The sequence below is a fragment of the Dendropsophus ebraccatus genome, unplaced genomic scaffold (assembly GCF_027789765.1).
Source record: "Dendropsophus ebraccatus isolate aDenEbr1 unplaced genomic scaffold, aDenEbr1.pat pat_scaffold_357_ctg1, whole genome shotgun sequence".
Classification (NCBI taxonomy): Eukaryota; Metazoa; Chordata; class Amphibia; order Anura; family Hylidae; genus Dendropsophus; species Dendropsophus ebraccatus.
This window is the reverse complement of record NW_027209994.1, coordinates 133,383-149,536: the sequence shown is the minus strand read 5'-3', so window position 1 is coordinate 149,536 and position 16,154 is coordinate 133,383. Positions and strand designations below refer to the sequence as shown.

Sequence of the window (16,154 nt, the reverse complement as noted above, 5' to 3'; positions counted from 1 at the left end):
CAAAGGAAACAATAGAAGCATAGTTAAAATTAGCCAAAAAGGTGAGCCAGGTACTAAACAGAAGCAGAGGTGCGAAGTGGAGGCAATATCCATGCCAGGATTTGGGCCAGTAAGGAGTCAAACCATGGAAGGGCAGTACAGGGATGGGAATGAACCACTATTAGCAGTTAAGGCATTACAGGAAGTTTTCATTCTAATTAGGCTGCCATGCCGGATGTCATCTTTGGGCAATGGTTGCTATCACAACCGGACACTTTATGGAAGGGGAATGATTCAGCCACATTCAATTTGTATACCTATCCCTAATATTAAATGTCATCACAGAGTATTACATTTTACTTACTTTTGCCTTAGATTTGAAATAAGATTTAGCAAACATGTGGTGCGGTAGGTGGGAAGATAATACTCTTGGAGACTCAATATTTTGGATTGCTTCTTGAGATCCAAGAGATTCATACCATGGGGATCTCATAAAAATAGGCAGAATGTTGCTTTTTTCATGATCTCCTTTGTTTTTAATTAAACTCAAGATCTGAATCATCCAGTTAGTACCTATAAGTAGAAAGAGTTAATATCAGTACATACATTATCCATATTGATATGTTTAAATATACTTGGGGTCTCCCAGGATATATACACTGCATACATAGGCATTTACAGTGTGCTTTATCAGGTGCTTGGTAACAGTTGCTCTTAGGAAGCACCATTGGCACACTGCAGAAGAGGCCAAAACTTGTTTATCCATGTAATAAGTCATAGATTAATCTATTGCACAGTTTTTTTTTATATGTTTCAGGCAGGAGCACAACATGTTGGCATGGTCTATGAATTCTGACAGACAAACTAATCTGTGTGGGTGTGCCAGTCATCTCTTTGCTTCTATCATTAAACTGTGACCTGAATGAACTACCTCACTCAGTTGTATAAAAAGGAAAAGTGTGAATACAAAATAAATATAATCTTTAGGTGGAGTGTGTCTGTAGCAATCAGAATACTGTATTATATACATTTTTACTCTTTTTATGCACTTTGGGGCAATGTTCACACTCTTCACTGTTTTTTCTACCAAAACAAAGAGCGGGTTGAAAATATAGAAACTGCAAATCTTTCCATTATAGTTTTCCTCTGTAGTTTCCACTCCTGATTTTGGCTGCAAATACTGACCAAAATATAGACAGAAACAGTGTGTAAACATAGCCACATGGGGATTGGGGGATTCATAGAAAACCAAGACAGAGTCCCTGTGTCAGACTGGAAATTAAACCACATTTCCTGCATGATATTTAGTAGCTGATTTGAAAGGAAAGATTTTCACTGGACAACTCCTTTAAATGACAGCAATCCACTCAATTTCAACAGTGTGTTAACACAGCCTTTCAGTGTTTCCAATCCACTCCTGGGTTTGGTTGCAAAATACTCACCAAAATACTGTGTGGGGACATAGCCTAAAATAGTTTTCCAGTCTACATACTGTATGGTTTCCTCACCATCTTGGATTTCTGTAAATACTATCAGTGATAGGTACCTTATTATTTACATTCACAGACAGAAAACCAGTCCTGAGTCCACTGCCCTCCGATTCTCTGCTGCCTGATTCTTAGATCAGTGTATTGAACAAAGAGAAAACCAGTCCTGACCTCCTGGCTGAGCTTATACATATACAAATGTAGTTTTATGGCAATAAATAGGACTATTCTTGAACATGCCACTCGACCTAGAAAATTGAATCTTTAAAAGATTGATTAACTGTCTATGTAACATTGTAAGTTGTAACACAGCTAACCGTTCCATCCAGGGGCGGTCTTGGCATTTCTGGGGCCCCAAGCGAAGTTATGTCTGCCCCCCCCCCCCTCGACACGCACTCCACAACAATAGACCGCTGTGTGCTGCCCCCAGTAGTATATACCCCTTGTGCGCAGCCGCCAGTAGTATATACCCCTTGTGTGCTTCCCCCAGTAGTGTATAGACGCCTGTGTGTTCCCCTAGTTATATATACCCCCCCCCGTGTGGTCCTTCAAAAGTATATAGACCTTCTGTGTGCTGCCCCCAGTTGTATATACCCAGTGTGCTGCCCCCAGTAAAGTTTGTTTATCAGCCAAAAGAAAGCCCAACCAGGTATAAGTAGTTGGGTGAGGGGGGGGGGGGAACAGTCGGTACAGAGTCGCTTAGCTCCCTTCTATGTCTCTATCAGAAACCCCACCCAAACTGGAGACAAGAGACATTGGGGGAGATTTATCAAACATGGTGTAAAGTGAAACTGGCTCAGTTGTCCCTAGCAACCAGATTCCACCCTTCATTCCTCAAACTAGGGGGCAACTGAGCCAGTTTCACTTTACACCATGTTTGATAATCTCCCCCCTTGTAGTCCCCCCAAGTAATATATAGACCCCTCTGTGAAGCCCCAGTAGTCTATAGCCCCCCTGTGTGCTCCCCCAGTTATATATAGCCCCCCTGAGTCTTCCCCATTATATAGCCCCACTGTGTGCTCCCCCCATTTATATAGACCCCCGCTGTGCGCTCCCCCAGTTACACAGGCCCCTGTGTGCTCCCCCTCCCATATAGCATATAACACAATAAAAACACTCACCTGGGTCCGGGCGTCCCCTCTTCTCTTCACTCTTGTGGCCGCAAGTGTTTTCCCTGCGGTCACAAGAGGCCGTACTCCCCTTGTCCTGGCGCCGATGCTCCAGTGATGTCACTGGAGCACCGACACCACAAGGACAGAGCGGCCACTTGTGACCGCAGGGAAAACACTTCCTGCGGCCACAAGAGTGACTGACAGGAAGGGAGCCAATGGCTCAAGCCCTGTCAGTGCTGCTGCATGTAACTGTGAGCGCTCATTACGAGTGCTCATAGTTACAGTTTAGATCACAGCAGCGAGTGGGGCAGCAGCCCTGTCTAGCAGTCTTGAGCACAAGAGAAGAGCGGGGTGTGTGGGGCCCCCTGGATGTTGGGGGCCCCAAGCGATTGCTTGGGGTGCTTGGTGCCAAAGACCGCTACTGGTTCCATCCAGCGGATAAAGCGAGAATAAAGCTGCAGTTCTCATGTTATATAACCATGTAAAACCCTAGTCTATTATAGAGAATGTGCAAATGGATTCTTAGAAATATATTTGTTAAAATCTAAAGAGTAATAGATGCTATAAGAGCAGTAGAAGCTTGGAACAAACTTCCAGCATATGTGGCTAAATCAACAGTAACTGAATTTAAACAGCAGCGTCTGACCGGCAAGTTATAGAGCACAGGAGAGAAGACCGGGAGCAGTAAGAGGTAAGGTATCAGATGTTTGGGTAAGGGCTGCATGGAAATCGCTAACAATGTCCATGCAGCCCTTACTGTCTGATCAGTAGTGTTGACTGAACTGTTCAAGAAAAGTTAAGTTCGAGTCGAACATCTCGATTTTCTCAAACCGAACCAAACATTGTACAGTTTGTTTGAGTTAGCATTCGAGTTAAGAGCAGAAACGTCATTGCTGAGGTGTAGGGGTCTCATTGGCTGCTAAAATCACATGACCATGTCACATAAAAGTCACTGTGCCACGTTCTAGGCTCCATTTGCTCCTCATTCAGCGTGGTGTATGGGCGGCAATCTCAGTGTACCATCGTCTGCCTGCACAGTGCCAATTTGATTTGTCGCTGTGCTGTGTTCTGGACGCCATTGTCTCCTCACTCACTCACCCAATGTGCTGTACAGACTGGTATCGCAGTGTATCATTTTCCTGCATGCAGCCATTTCGATTAGTCCCTATGTTGCTTTCTGGACGCCATTGTCTCCTCACTCATTTTTCTGTACAGACAGCTAACTCACAGATAGGCAGTGAGATTTAAGAGATTAATGGGGTGTTCTTTAAGGTTACACTAGCATATTTGCTGAAAGCATTTTCCTGTCCATAGACAACATTGCAGCCACAGCAATATGTATCTTTGGGATTGCAGGCTGCATATTGGATTTGCCATTTTATACATAGTACCTAAGTGTGTATTTGGTCTGCTTACATCTGTCATACATTACTTAAACCTACATCTCATTTGTGTATGTGCGTTTGATTAGTTATTACAGCTGTATTCCTATAAGCTAAAAAACATCCTCAGTCCAAAAAAATACGAATTAGTAGACATGTTTTACAGTGATTGAATGTACATCTCGTTTGTGTACAGGCATTTCTTGAGGTTATTACAGCTGTATTCCTATAAGCTATAAAACATCCTCTGTCCATCAGGAAAAATGCAAAATAGTAGATATCTGTTAAACAGTTATTAAACGTACATTTCCTTTGTTTATGTGCATTTGTTTACTGATTACAGTGGTATTCCTAGAAGCTGACATACGTTCTTTGTCCATCATAAAAAAATACTGAATAATCTGTTATACCCAGTAATTAATCATACATCAGATTTGTGTACATTGATGTTGTATTTTCTATCTAAGATTTTATTTCTATCTTGTTAACATGGTGAGAACCAGAGGTGGTAGGCGAGCAGTATCAGGTGTAGGAAGGGGAGATAGAGGTAGTGCACAAAGTACTGCTTCCAGTCTCCAGCCAACATACAAGCGAGAACATCGTCAGTAGCAGGACAGCCATGCCTGTCCTCTTTTGCTAGGTTTCCTGTGCGCCTTATTGATGAACAGCGTCGTCAATCTGTTCTTCACTGGGTATCGGACACTGAATCAAGCACTTTGACCTCCTCTTCCTCTCAGTCATGGCTACAAATGTCATCATCATTATCATCATCATCGTCAGTCCAACTGGAAGCAAACATGGGTAGAAGGTCTCAACCCATTATACAGGTCACTGAAAATAATCCACATTCTGAAGAGTTCTTTGATCACACAATGCAGTTGGGGTCAGAAGGCGGTTTGAAAGATCAAGAGGCCAAAGAGGATGATTTAGTCTGCTCTGACGCCCAATTGCCGATGCCCTCAGAGGAGGATCAAGAAGCTGTTCTGTCGTAAGAAATACCGAGCAGTTAGCAATGTCTGAAAGTGCCTGTGGCTTCTAGCCCGCAGCTTAACCCCTTAGTGACCGCCGTGCCTTTTCACGGCGGTCACTAATGGGCTTTATTCCGATGCGTAAGCCTTTTAACAGCGTACGCATCGGAATGAATTGCCGCCCGGCGGCAGTGCGAGGGATCAGCTGTCAGTATGACAGCTGACCCCCTCCTGTAACTGCCCGAAGCGGAGGATTCTCCGTTCCGGGCAGTTTAACCGGTTAAATCTAACAGGTTCCGGTGTGTACCGGACGGCGCCGCAGGTCCACTTACGTGATCGGAGGTCCCGCGGCGCCATCTGGTCCCCCGACGTCTCCATGGTAACTCCGGGGGCCTAATGAAGGTCTAAGGGCTTACCATGGATAAGCCATCCTGCTGACAGGGGTGGCTGTGCTACTGCCTGTCAGCAGGATGGTGACATGATACAATACACTGCACTGCAGAAGCAGTACAGCGTATTGTATAATGTGATCTAAGTGTTACACTAGTGTACAGTAATGTACACTAGTGTAAAAAAGTAAAAAAAAAAGTGCACCAAACAATCCCCCATAATAAAAATGCATTACATTCCCCATACACTATAAAACATTAGATAAAGTGATCAAAAACACAAATCCTATACATATTTGGTATCGCTACGTCCGTAACGACCCAATCTATAAAATGATATCAATAATTTTATCGCACGACACACGCGGTAAAAAAATAAATAAAAAAACTGTACCAGAATAGCTGTATTTTATCAATCCACTTTAGAAAATACATCATAAAAGAGATCAAAAAGTCAAATACCTATAAAACTTGGTATCAATAGAAACTACAGATCTTTCCGCAAAAAATAAGCCCAAAACCAGCTCTGTCGCGCAAAAGATAAGAACGCTATGGATCTTGCAATGTGGCGACAGTTTTTGTGGTTTTTGGCTAGGAAGATTGTTTCTATTGCGCCAAAGTGGTAATAGTTAAAAAAACCTATACAAATGTGGTATCACCGTAACCGTAGTAACCCAGAGAATACATGTATTATGTTATTAGTGACCGCCGATATGAATTTTTACGGCGATCACTAATGGGCTCTATTCTGCTGCCATCAGCTTTTTATGGCGATGGTGCAGAATAGTGCAGCGGCGCTGGTAATGCCCGCAGCCCCCTCCTCTCAGCTACCGGAGGTCGCTGAGAAGTTGGGGCAAAGTGTGGGGTCAGTCCCGGCCAGTCCCCGCACCGACGATCGCCGTTATTACCAGTATAACGGCGGCCACCGGTAACGGGCACTGCATGCTTTCATGTCCTCTCACCGTTAATCCACAGTGAGAGGAGATGAATGTCCCCCCCCCCTGTGTCCCCCGGAATAACCTTAGTGTTTACAGTGATTAATTCCTTAGGGTAAAAACACACTTGCCTAATCGTCAGCGTTACCACCCCATATAGGCAGTAAACACCCCTAGATAGTCGGTAAACACCCCCAGATTGTCCGTTACCACCCCAGATAGCCAGTAAATACCCCCAGATAGCCAGTAAACACCCCCAGATTGCCTGTAACCACCCTAGATTGCCCGTAACCAACCCAGATAGCAAGTAAACACCCCCAGATTGCCCATAAACACCCCCAGATTGCCTCAGACTGCTCGTACCACCCAGATAGCAAGTAAACACTCCCAGGTTGCCCTTCACCACCCCAGATTACCTGTAATCTCATAAAAAAAAAATAATTAGCAACTGCGTTATTCTAATAACCGATACTAGCTGCGGTTTTGCCCCAGCAAAATGGCGCTCCTTTCCTTCTGAGCCCTGCTGTGTGCCCATACAGTAGTTAATGCCTACATGAGGTACCGTTCCTCTAATACCTATGGGGTCAAAATGCTCTCTGCACCCCAGGGTGCAATTTCCGAAATGGGGTGACTTTTGGGGGGTTTCTATTCTGCACACACTACAGGGGCGCTGCAAACGCACCTGGCGCCTGAAAACTTGTACAGCAAAATCTGCACTGAAAATGCTAATTGGCGCTCCTTCTGTTCTGAACCCGGCTTTGTGCCCATACAGTGGTTTACGCCCCAATATGGGGTACCAATGTACTCAGGAGAACCTGCGTTACAAATTTTGGGGTGCTTTTTCTCTCCTGTTGCTTGTGAAAATGAGATACTTTAATCTGAACGAACATATTATTTGAAAATTTCTATTTTCCATTTTTTTCTGGCCTAATTGTGAATACTTTCCTCCAGCCCCTGTAGGGTTAAAATGCTCATTATACCCCTAGAATATTTCCTTAGGGTGTTTAGTTTCCAAAACCGGGTTATTTATGGGGGTTTCAAGTATACAAGCCTCCTAAACACACTTAAAAAAAGAACTGGTCCCTAAAAAAATTAGTTTTGGAAATTTCATGAAAAATTGGTAATTTGCTGATACATTTCTAAGCCGTGTAACACCCAAGAAAAGTAAAATATGTTTACGAAATTATGCCAGAATAAAGAGCACATATTGGTAATGTGACCTAGTAACTAATTTATGAGATACAACTTTCTTTTTTTAGAAGCAGAGAATTTCAAAGTTTGTAAAGGGCAAATTTTTCAAAATTTTCATGATATTTTTATGTTTTTCACAAAAAACACAAAAGATTGTGACCAAATTTTGCCACTAATATAAAGTACCATATGTTACAAAAAACAATCTCAGAATTGCTAGCATATGTTAAAGCATCACTGAGCTATAAGCGCATAAAGTGAGACAGGTCAGATTTTGAAAAATTAGCCAGGTCATTAAGGCTCAAATAGGCTTGGTCCCTAAGGGGTTAAGGATGTAGACTGTCAGATAGAGTAGGTCACTTTTCATAACAATGATGATGACATTGCAGATCCAACGTTGTCTTTGGAGCAACAGCTATCGAGGGCATCATCAGTGGAGGATGGTGTAGATGCAGTGCGGGTCCCACCTAGGAAAGGGAGAGGGCGATTGCACAAGTCCGCTGATATTACTGCGCCAGCCGTGGTCAGTGATAAAACAGAAAAAAATACTACTGTACAACGCCCAGTATTAGCTCATAGTTAGTTCAGCCGGAATCGCTACACCCTCCGGATCCTTCAAAAAGTCTCCGGATATGTAGAGAAAAAAAGCAATAAAGAGCCAGAAAAATGGAGAGCGATCTCTTTTTCTTAATACCGACTAGTGATGAGCGAATAGTGAGATATTCGAATATTCGATATTCGTTCGAATATCCCGCGAATATTCGAATATTCAATCGAATATTCGATCCCATTAAAGTCTATGGGAACAAGTATTCGAATAGGGAAAAACATCTATTCGACCATTTGGAGGGTGAAACCGGAAGCTGGGGGATTTGAACGCTTATCGAATATATATCGAGTATTTGCTCATCACTAATACCGACTCTAAAACATGAAATATTGCATATAATTCTACTCACTTCTCGGAGGTGAGGTGGACCTACTCCCTCCGTCGCCCGGAACACTGATATCACTCCTTGATTTGGCTTCTCTGGAGAACAGTTTCCATACTCTGATGCTCAGACCAGGGCTTTTTGCTGCGAACACTGATATCACTCCTTGGTTTGGCTTCTCTGGAGAACAGTTATCTTACTCTGATACTCAGACCAGGGCTCTCTGCTGTGAAGGTGGTACACACCCAGCTGTGGTCAGTGATGGCAGCAGGGAGACCGTTAGTAGGTTTTCGCCATCTAAGAGGTCCCGAACCTGTGAAGTCTGGGCCTTTTTTGATCAAGCCTCTGATTCTCCGACTGAGGTGATATGCTGTATTATCCGGCAACGAGTCAGTAGGGGAAAACATGAAAAGTGTTTAAGTACCATGAGCATGAACAGGCACATGCAGGGAAAGCATGAATTGCTGTGGAATAGTCGCACGGAGAAAAAAGGTCACACAGGTCCTGGGCTTCCAACTACCGTCCCATCTACCGCCTCCTACTCCTCCTCCACTTCCAAGGCAAAGCGGCCCTCTTTTGCCGATGTGCCGATGCAGCACTACCAAGCACCATCTCCACTTAAAGATCCTGTTGGCCGCTCCCCACCGCCACCAACACGGCTGACATCTTCTCTTACCACCACTTTGACCTGCATGCCGTACAGCTGCCAGTCCGGCAGCCAGCCTTCTGGCAATTTTAAGAAACTTTGTAATTGGGTTTATAATGAAAAAAAGCAGTTTTAAGCTCTCCCCCCTGTCTTCATGATTGTCTTTGGAGACAGTGACACTTTAAGACCATGGTCCATGACTATCTGCGTCTTAACATCGATGTTTTTGGACTAGATCTTGACCCATTCAACTTCTGGGTGTTCAAACTGGATGAATGGCCTGAGCTTGCTTGACACAACATAGAAGTGTTATCTTACCCAGCAGCCAGGATTACCCATATTCAGCACAGCTGGCAGGGTGATAACTGACAAATGTATCCATCTATCCACTGACAAACAAATCCATCTATCCACTGACAATGTGGATCATTTGACATTTATAAAAATGGATCACGTCTGTAGTTCCTATGCCTGCTGCTTCTAAAAATTGGATTCTACTGCTGCCCATAGCTAGTGTTCCAAGTGTTACAGCTGAATGTATTTTTGAAAAATACACCTGTATTAGCTTGATGCGCACTACATACACCTCTTTCTCCTCATCCCCTTTGTAGGCCTCCAAATGGTTATTTTTTTAAATACCTTCATCTCTCCTGCCATGTTCTGCTACCTAATTTAGTTGAACCGCAAACTCTGTCTTCCCCGCTGGGCTCTTCTCGCTGCCACCAATGGTACCAGTTTTTAGGAGTGGGTAAAAAGCCCATTTTGGTCAGTTTATATTGCTGAATAATTTTTTGAAAAATCAATCTCAACATCTGTTAGATGCACAGAGCCCATATTTGACAGCCTGCATTGCAGAATAATTTTTTTTTAAAATAATCTAATCTGTTAGATGTATCGATGTTTTGTACAGAGGAGTTCCCAAGTACTTCTCTCCCATAGACTACAATGGGATTCCATATTCGTACGATTATCGGGAGCTATTCTATTCAAATTGTCGCATTTTTTTATATTCGCCCATCTCTTTCATTCTTAAAGCCAAATTTCAGACTATAAGTTGTTCCATGTTTCCAGTTTACTCTTCTGGATGATAATTACTAGAGATGAGCGAACCTGGAGCATGCTCAAGTCGATCCGAACCCGAACTTTCGGCATTTGATTAGCGGTGGCTGCTGAACTTGGATAAAGCCCTAAGGCTATCTGGAAAACATGGATATAGTCATTGGCTGTATGCATGTTTTCCAGACAACCTTAGAGCTATATCCAAGTTCTGCAGCCACCGCTAATCAAACACCGAACCCGGTTTGCTCATCTCTAATAATTACAGTTTCTCCTACTATATATGTGATAAAATTAACCCAAACACCTCCCATTGACTTTAATTGGGTTAGACAAACTGCTTGTCTGATAATACAGTCTGACACACAAAAACAAAAAGCATTACTTACCTATCTATCCCAGTTTTGAAACTAACAAAAATCCATTATTTTTTTTTATTATTATTTTTTTTATTTATTTATTTATTTATTTTTTTTTTTGGGGGGGGGGGGGTCTGTATTGCATATCTGTACTTCCCGGTTGAGCAGAATGCTCAATGCTTCCCAGAATGCAGTACTGGTTCCAGAGTGCAATGCTTTCCCTCAGTTGTTCATCACAGTCCTCCACCCTGCCCATATCTGTTGCAGAACATTAAGGCTGTGTCCACACATTATTTGCAGTACTTTATTATTTCATTGTGGTCTCACACACACAGCACACTGTATTCTCTACCTGTAACACCACACAGCACACTGTATTCTCTACCTGTAACACCACACAACACACTGTATTCTCTACCTGTAACACCACACAACACACTGTATTCTCTACCTGTAACACCACACAACACACTGTATTTTCTACCTGTAACACCACACAGCACACTGTATTCTCTACCTGTAACACCACACGGCACTCTGTATTCTCTACCTGTAACACCACACGGCACTCTGTATTCTCTACCTGTAACACCACACGGCACACTGTATTCTCTACCTGTAACACCACACGGCACACTGTATTCTCTACCTGTAACACCACACGGCACACTGTATTCTCTACCTGTAACACCACACAGCACGCTGTATTCTCTACCTGTAACACCACACGGCACACTGTATTCCCTACCTGTAATACCACACAGGACACTGTATTCTCTACCTGTAACACCACACAGCACACTGTATTCTCTACCTGTAACACCACACAGCACACTGTATTCTCTACCTGTACCACCACACAGCACACTGTATTCTCTACCTGTAACACCACACAGCACACTGTATTCTCTACCTGTAACACCACACAGCACGCTGTATTCTCTACCTGTAACACCACACAGCACGCTGTATTCTCTACCTGTAACACCACACAGCACGCTGTATTCTCTACCTGTAACACCACACAGCACACTGTATTCTCTACCTGTAACACCACACAGCACACTGTATTCTCTACCTGTAACACCACACAGCTCTGTATTCTCTACCTGTAACACCTCACAGCGCACTGTATTCTCTACCTGTAATACCACACAGCACACTGTATTCTCTACCTGAAACACCACACAGCACGCTGTATTCTCTACCTGTGACACCACACAGCACACTGTATCCTCTACCTGTGACACCACACAGCACGTTGTATTCTCTACCTGTAACACCACACAGCGCACAGTTACTATCTGTAACACCACACAGCACACTGTATTCTCTACCTGTAACACCACACAGCACGCTGTATTCTCTACCTGTAACACCACACAGCACGCTGTATTCTCTACCTGTAACACCACACAGCACTGTATTCTCTACCTGTAACACCACATAGCACGCTGTATTCTCTACCTGTAACACCACATAGCACGCTGTATTCTCTACCTGTGACACCCCACTGTATTCTCTACCTGTAACACCACACGGCACACTGTATTCTCTACCTGTAACACCACACAGCACGCTGTATTCTCTACCTGTAACACCACACAGCACACTGTATTCTCTACCTGTAACAACACATAGCACACTGTATTCTCTACCTGTAACAACACATAGCACACTGTATTCTCTACCTGTAACACCACACAGCACGCTCTATTCTCTACCTGTAACACCACACAGCACGCTGTATTCTCTACCTGTAACACCAAACAGCACGCTGTATTCTCTACCTAAAACACCACACAGCACACTGTATTCTCTACCTGTAACACCACATAGCACACTGTATTCTCTACCTGTAACACCACACAGCACGCTGTATTCTCTACCTGTTACACCACATAGCACGCTGTATTCTCTACCTGTAACACCACACAGCACGCTGTATTCTCTACCTGTGACACCCCACTGTATTCTCTACCTGTAACACCACACAGCACACTGTATTCTCTACCTGTAACACCACACAGCACACTGTATTCTCTACCTGTAACACCACACAGCACACTGCATTCTCTACCTGTAACAACACATAGCACACTGTATTCTCTACCTGTAACACCACACGGCACACTGTATTCTCTACCTGTAACACCACACAGCGCACAGTTACTACCTGTAACACCACACAGCATTCTGTATCCTCTACCTGTTACACCACACAGCACGCTGTATTCTCTACCTGTAACACCACACAGCATAGCAAACTTTTTGAACTTTTTCTTTTCATCTCCACACACATATTATGATCAAGCATCTTTTATCTTTGAAGTTGAGCCCCACAATAAGGACTTTATCTCATATTATCATACTTGAGATATACTGTTTATGCCTTGTTTTTTCTCCAGGTGGGATTGGCAGTGCCGGCTTTGATCCCCTCTGCTGTTTAGCATCATTTACTTGTCTTACTGCATCATTTTTGTGAATACGCTACAGTACTGCAATGACACTCCAACATGTGTGAACACAGCCCTAATTTCACTGCATACTTGCACAATCAATGAAGTCAGTGCAGCAGCTGCTTCTGGCTGGTCAAAGATGGTGAATAACTCAGGGGATTAGGGGATCCAGCCAATTCTCCTATGACATCACGCCCTTCCCCCTGTCTGCATTATCAACTTGTGCCTACCTAACACACACAATGTGTGACAGAGGCATGGAATTTTTGTCTCCTAAGGTGGGAGAAGAGAGGGAGCAGGAGACAAATGTGAATTGGCACAGAGGCCATTTTTCTTCACTTCCTGGATTTCTATCAGCTACCAGTGTGGCAGAACTGTACAGATAAGGTAATACATTATATAGACACATCTATATATCTTTTAATAGTTTTTTTTTCCTTATGTGGAGTTCCCCTTTAAGGAATGTAAAGTAAACCCGAAAAGATTAAAGAATAATAAATGGTAATTACCAGATTTTGGAAAGGTTACATTAAAAATGTCGTCATCAAAAACTTCAAATTCATTTTCAGCATAGGTGAGCGAATCCTCACTGTGAACCTTAGTGGAAAACCTGGTTCCCTTGTACTCAAAATAGTCAAATGACATTTTATCTGAAAAGAGAACAAATTTCAGTTCAATGTTGATAAATCTCTGCAACAGGTTTCTTCAGGGGATGTCATTGGTTTTCTGCTTTAAAAACACTTTTCCCATCTTGCTCATTACCTTTTAATTTTTCCAGTTTGTCGGTTGTTCCTATCTTTCGACTGGGGGTAGTGAGGTATTCGGGGAGAAAGAATCCACAGTTAAAAGAGAAGTCCGGCAAAAAGACCCCCAAAAGTTATACAAATCACCAATATACACTTATTATGGGAAATGCTTATAATGTGCTTTTTTTCCTTGCACTTACTACTTCACTTCCTGGATAAAATGGTGATGTCACGACCCGACTACCAGAGCTGTGCGGGCTGTGGCTGCTGGAGAAGATGATGGCAGGGGGATGCTCAGTGTCCCTCCAGTGTCTTGTGTCCCTCAGTGTCCCCCTGCCATCATCCTCTCCAGCAGCCACAGCCCGCACAGCTCTGGGAGTCGGGTCGTGACATCACCATGTTATCCAGGAAGTGAAGCCTAGATGCAGTAGTAAGTGCAGGGGGAAAAAGCACTTTATGTGCATTTCCTATAATAAGTGTATATTGGTAATTTGTATAACTTTTGGGGGGCAATACAATACTTTAATAAAAAATTTCGCCAGACTTCTTTATAAGACTATTGTGGAGGAGACAGCATCTGTATTTCCCCACATGGCAGCCTTGCTGGTAGCTCATGGACTTACCCAACACTGTCTCTCCTCACACTTTCATCCACGTCTGTTACCATGCTATGTTGCAGATATATTGTGATATGCTGATATTTTACTCTTGTATCAGAATGTGTTAATACACATTATCCCCCCTCTCACTTTTTACTTTCAAGCGGAGGCATGGCTTGTTTTTTTTGGACACAGAACTAAGAAAAACACGCCTGGTGACATAGTACATGGGTGAAATGGAGGAATACAAAAACCAGCTGTAATAAGAGCTGTACTTAGTAAATCGAGCTGGGGAAAATGGGGTGGGCCTTTATTTAAGACTGGTTTACACCACTCTTAAATCTCCCCCACAGTGGCTATGATCTTGCCTTGTCTAATTCATGCTATAAATAGCTATAAAAACACTGGCAAAATATAGACCAAGCATTACAAACAGATTGTGGATATTAATAGACCCTGTTTGGTGTCAAGACCTGGCATAGTGAGGGTGTGTGTATAATTTTTTTTATATTTACAGCGGATATAACCAATCGCAGAGTTAGGTCAGAGTAAGGTAGTCAGTGACAGGACAAAGACCTGTCACTGACTGATTGGGACCATCACATCCACTGGCAGACGGGGGTAAGCTACTTATCTCCGTCCTGTCGGATCGGTGATTTATAGATAGAGTCTGCTATTCATCAGTATATGCAATCAGAGCATTACATATATAAGTCCCCTAAGGGACTTATGTATGCAATCCAAAATGTGTAAAGAAAAAAGTTTTAAAACATTAAAAAAAAAACTGTATGTCAGCAGCCCGCCCTGTTAACCCCCCGTTGTCGGAGCGTATACTTCACCTGCTTTCCACTCCAGCTTGCTTCGGGGCTCCTGGCATCCTCACGTCCCGCTCAGTCAATCAGTGCGCTGCGACAGGGCAGCGCACTTATTAGCCGAGCTCGGCATGCCGGGAACTCCCAAAGCAAGCCAGAGCGAGGAGAAGGTGATGTATATGCTCCGGCGGGGGTGGGGGTTAACGGGTGGGCTGCTGACATACTCACAGCGGGATGTCCATGGGATGCTCTTACACTTTACTGTCAGAGTGTTCGCGCCCGCTCATGGACTGCAGCGGGTGCGCGCGTCTCTGCCCGTGTCATAGACTCCATTCTATGCACGGGCGGATTCCGTTGTCCGTCCAAAGCATGAACAGGTTGATTCTTTGCACGGACGACGGAATAGGCCCATGCATAAAATGGAGTCTATGACACAGGCGGAGACGCGTGCACCGGCCTCAGTCCACGAGCGGTGGAATGCATGACCCAGTGTGCATGTACCCAAATACCCAATTTGTAAGCAATACCCAGAAAGTACAGCTAGTACATTTAGAACGAGAGTGAAGGGATCTAAAATGTACTTTTTATTGTATAAAAGACAACCATACCCCACAATCCCTTATAAAGGCTATAACATAGTGCATGATTATTTTTTTTTTACATTATAGGCAATATGCCCACTCCCTATAGTAAAGTCCCCATGTTGGGAAAGTAAAAAAGTAAGAAACACACACAAATAAAAATGTAAATAAATAAAGTAGAAAACACAAAGTTCCCATTGCCCCCCAATGCAAGTGTAGAAGAAAATAAATAAATTACACATATTTAGTATTGCCATGTGCGTAATGATGCTGGCAATAACATTAACACACAATTAAACCCGCATGGTGACAGCAGAAAATTTAAAAAAATTGAAACGTTAATTTTATTTTTATAAAAAATGGGCATTTTTCACACGTAAATTGTACAGATATCGGCCAAATTTTACCAGTAACCTAAAGTATGATATGTCAACAGAAAACAGTCTCAGAATGGCTAGGATAAATTTTATCATAACATCACTGTGAAGGGGTTAAAAGCAAACTGCTGGGGGGCGGAGCGA

At 43.3% G+C, this 16,154-nt stretch overlaps 1 long non-coding RNA gene across 1 annotated transcript in view; it reads right to left on the bottom strand.

Moving 5' to 3' along the window:
• Positions 1 to 349: 349 nt before the first annotated feature.
• The window catches only part of LOC138775894 (uncharacterized), a 24,354-nt gene continuing 8,549 nt past the window's right edge, over positions 350 to 16,154 (bottom strand). The window contains exons 2-3 of the long non-coding RNA XR_011360673.1: positions 13,405 to 13,545; positions 350 to 552 (exon numbers count right to left, since the gene is read on the bottom strand). This is a non-coding gene — a long non-coding RNA (uncharacterized lncRNA). The remainder of the gene's footprint in view (positions 553 to 13,404; positions 13,546 to 16,154) is intronic.